Genomic DNA, 5,115 nt, shown 5'->3' with positions numbered 1-5,115 from the left:
CTCCAGTATCCTCACTACCCTGGCCAGGGATTTTTCTACATCATTTTCCTTAAGTCAATCTCCTCTTATACCAAGGGTGAATGATCTTGTCTTGACCACTCAATCATCTCCGTGAGCTTCTTACTACATCCATGCTATGACTTGTTTGAATCCCATGATTAGAGGCTTTTAAGTGGTATTCAAACTGTAGTCGTCCATTCACGAGATGTCCTTGGCGTCTCAGGTTAGTGGATCACTTATAAAACCGTGTCATGAGTCAACCTGATTGACGTTTAGGTATAATACCATTTAGTGATTCCTACACATCAAGTTAGTGAAATATTTCTCCAAAGAGCACCCACTATCTGTCCTTAGTGTCGCCACACTAATAGCCACATGATTAGCTAGCGCTATTCTATCTGGATAATTCAGTGTCCGTCTCGACTATCCCTCAAAAAAGAATATTTAGAATACATGTTTAAGAAATAATGATCACTGTATTATGATCTCATCATAATTCACTATGTCATTGCATGTATTCATGGACTTCATTATAAACAACATATTGGAATAATAGTGAACATAAATATCTTATTCAATAAACTTAAATAAACATGGTGTTGTGATTGGCTTGACGACCACATAATATCCATCACAAAATTTGTCAAAATATCTTAATTTTAATATAATTACTTAAACATTAGTGCAACATAAATGCGTAGTATCATGATGATGATGGGGATACAACCGATTCCATGATATACTACAAACCTCTCCCTTCTTATCGCAAAAAGAAAATTGTTCTCTCTTTTCCGGCGATAATGGCAAAAAAGATATTTCCATTTCAACTTCTGCCACAAATGGAACTTTTTTTTGTAAATGATCGCTGTTATACAACTTTCAATCTGTCAATGAGCTCCTCATATATGACTTGTATCATGATCATTCCTATCTGTATATAAACATCACAATGTTCTTTTCTTGGTTTTATAATTTAATTAGAACACAATTTTTTCAAGAGGACACCCTATGTCAAAAAAGAGAACAAGGAAACCTTGAGCGAGAGCTTCAAACCTTTCGCAATATTATGATGGTCATCCTCCAATTGATAGAAATAATATCATGAGTTTATAAATTAAATGAATGATAATTATTAGGATAATACAAGAATATGATTAAGCTCATTTATTTGACAACCCTCACAATATGTGTGGCCCTTTCTAAATTATTACAAAATACCTCCTGAATCTTGGTGTGAGTGATTTGGAGACCATATAATCCCATCAACTTGGAGGTACTCACTAATTACCAAGACTCAGGGGGCATTATGACTTCATAATATTGCAAAAGATAATAAATATAAGATTTACTCTTATTCATGTGTGATGTTTATAATAAAGTTCAGTATAATAAATTCCAAATAACTTCATGAGTAAAAAAGTTTATTATTCATGTGTGCTACCTTTTGAACATTATAAACATCACACATGAATAATAATGAATATTAAAACCAAATACCTTCTGAGTCTTGGTAATTACTGAGCACCTCAAAGTTAATGGGATTATATGGTCTCCAAGTCAATCACACCTTCCACATCTCATTCAGACTTCATTAATAAATATATTATTCATTCTTATACACGTGTGATGTTTATAATGATGTCCAAGGATATGTGTAATGATGAGTGAATTATGATGAGATCATTGAACTTTGATTACTTATCTTTAAATAGGAATACTAAACATTCCTATTCATCTGATGTTTGAGAAGGACATAAAAATATACAATAGAATATCTGTTGTTAATCATATTATGAGGATTTTTTGTCCCTTAAACTATTTGTATAGAGACATGAGGGGGAGAAAATGTGGGTGCTTTAAGGAAATATTTCACTAAGTTAATCCTTATGAAGCCCTATATATTGTTTAGGGAATGGCACGTTCGGGACGTGATGCCTCGGACATGCGGGAATGGATGACGGAACATCCCACCATAGGGCATCACGTGTCCCATCATATACATAAAAAAACAGTCATGTTCCATTACACATCCCACCATAGGACATCCCGTCACATCCACATCACCGTGACGGTGCCACCATCATTGGTGACGTGAAAAAACCCTACATTAAAAAAAAATTGCAGGCTGCGATCTTGCGACAAACATTTTTTTGTAAGTTTTGCCTTGCAGAATCTTGTTGGCTACAGCTGGGTCTGGCTTATCGCCACCAGGAGGGCACCCCATCTCCCCCTTTGGACTGTAAGTTTCATGATTTCTTCTTGCTTTCCATCGAGATCTCCTTCGATTCCTCGTCAATTTACCTTGTGATTTTGTTTTTGACGTGATCAGCGGCAAGATTAGGTTCTTGAACAGTATTCCACTGAATATTGAATCTGAATTTTGTGATTGATTAGTCCCAATAGCTCGTGCTTTCCTTTTTATTCATGTTCGCATCAAGACTAGCTCCCAAACGGTATTTTGATGAAAATCAAAATTTAATTTTTGCGGTTTGATTTGGGGTTTTCACTTTTAACTTCTTCATTTCATCTCAAACTGAGCTGAAGCCTATTTCATTGGATTCAGAAGGCCAAACCTTTGAAAGCAACCCTAGATCGCAACATATCAATATAATCTCTGTTCTAAGGCAAGTTTTTTATTGTCTTCATCTAGCGTTCAGACCAAATGACTCCATGAATTTGTGTTGATGCTTCAGATATAATGGGTAAACATAGGACACATATCTCTTTTTCCCAAATAATTATTACTGTGTAATTTATTTATGATTTATAATTTTCAGTTTTCAATAGATTTATGACACATAATTGAGTTATATGGCTTGATTTATCTGGTTTTTTGTCATTTCATATTCATTTTTCTTATTGTAGTAAACCATAAGTTGGTATAATTGGAAAAATTAGAGTTGACAGATTCTTTTAGTATATTTGACGTACTTTATCTTCTTCTTGCATAAAACCTTATTTCATTGCTCATTTCGGTCATAACATAGCAACCGGTGTCATATTCTATTTATGCCTTAATTGTAGGATCATTATATGTTGCATTCTATTTGTGCTAATGGATTGCAAATGTTTTAAATGAGGCATATGATTTAGGGCATTGGGAGGGAAATAATATTCATGTGTTAAATTATCAATCTCATTATTTGTGTGATATACTCGACTAAGTATTATAATACTTCGTTTGATTAGAAATCTCTCTTTGAAGATGTTATCCCATTATGGCATTTTTAGTGCATAATATTAACTAAATAACAACATAATAGTGTCATCCTCATCTACATGCATCCATCAATTACTTCAATATCATAAGACTACTCGTGGTCAGAGCATATTATTTTCTTCAGATGTTCATATTCTGATGACATTGAGAGTCTGACACCTTTCTTCATAATTCACTGCAGATTACTTTACATTCAATTCATAATTTCTTGTTTTGATTCACCTAAAAGATAGTCAGTGCATTATCATTAAGGACAGAAGAAGACAATCTTCTCATATCAACTGCAACAAAGAATATGATTACTGGAATCATCATGGCTTTCGCACATCATTTTCCTCAGGAACATATTTCTTGTGTGTGTTTTTAATGGTCGTTACTGCAACTATTTTTTTACTTTTTATGGTTTACGTTACTTTCCAATAACCCAATCAGTAACTTACTTTTTAAAAATTTTCCAGAGTTGTCGTCCTTGCAGATGGGTGGATAGCATTTTCGCAGCTTTTCTCCCAGTGCATTTCTTGATGAGTGAACGTAGCATTTGAAGCAGTTTTGAAGGGTGCTATGCACCCATCTGCAAGGACAACTCTGGAAAGTTTAATTGAGGAAAGTCTTTGGATAAATGGCTAAAACTACTGAAAACAATTACAAAATTCTTTGAAAAATTTCTACAAATCTGGCATATGTGTTGATGTGAACATACTACGTGATAATTTTAAATATATACTTTACAAAACTGGCAAAATAACCAGTTAAATATCAAATTTAAACTTATTTTAATACATGGCCCAATCCTTTACTTTAGGTTCACCCAAGTTTCAAAATTATTTTAATGTTAATTAATATCAGAATGGGTCTCTGAATTTTTTATAATTTTTCTGGAAGTTTATTGATTTTTATGGATTTTTTTCCTCGAAGAAAAAGGTTTTAATGTAAAATAGATATACTTATCAAGAAAATAGGACATTACGATAATTTCTAAACTTAGTGATATAATTGTTAAAATTTCCTATGGTTTTTACTAGGTAAAATTTAGAGGACAGAAAATTTGAGGGATATATCTCCAATTATTTATAGGTGGCGTCGGTTTGCGCACGCAAAAAAATCAGGGACTTCTGTGCAAAATGCCTAAATATCAAAATGTTTTAAAACAATTATTTTTAAATGTATTTTCTGACCATTAAAACTATTCAAAAATAACCTCATGACCATCATCTGTGACGGTCATTCCGTCACGCCACGCATCTTGGGCACCCCGTCACCATCAAGTCCTCATCACGCCAAATTCATCATTTGTGACCGTCACCATCACGAACCCCTAAAACCATCACTGTCACCATCACGTCATCCATCACTTTTTTGTCACGGTGACGTGTGACGTGACGGATGACGCTCGCTGATCCCTAATATTTTTATGCAAGACTATCAGCCAAATCAATTCATGTCACAGTTGTGTAAGTGGTCCATTTATATGATTATCCAATGGCATCTTGTGGATGAACTATTGTTTTTTGACTATGACCTATGAATCTGTAGTCAAGAGAGTTAAAATAAGCTTATTTCAAGTGCATAAAGAATTTTATTTAGGTGATATTTAGTAAAAATGATATCATCTACTCTTGATCTAAGAGGAAAAAAATCAATGAAGACAATATAATGAAGCCTTTGCCGAGGCAGTAGAATTATCATAACATGAACTTTGTAATGATTTCCAAATCCATAAATACTAGACATGACGACCAATTAGGATTTAAAAGTTGACCACACCCTAAGCCATTCTAGGAGTGTCCCAAACATGAAGGATTGTATGTGCAATGTACCTAATGACAGATAAGTGTCATGAAAGAGCTGATTTGACCTCTTGTACCTTGATTCCTAACATGTAGCTTGACTCCTCA

Source organism: Wolffia australiana, chromosome 1 (assembly GCF_029677425.1).
Source record: "Wolffia australiana isolate 7733 chromosome 1, ASM2967742v1".
Taxonomy (NCBI): Eukaryota; Viridiplantae; Streptophyta; class Magnoliopsida; order Alismatales; family Araceae; genus Wolffia; species Wolffia australiana.
Note: the sequence above shows the minus strand (reverse complement) of the source record.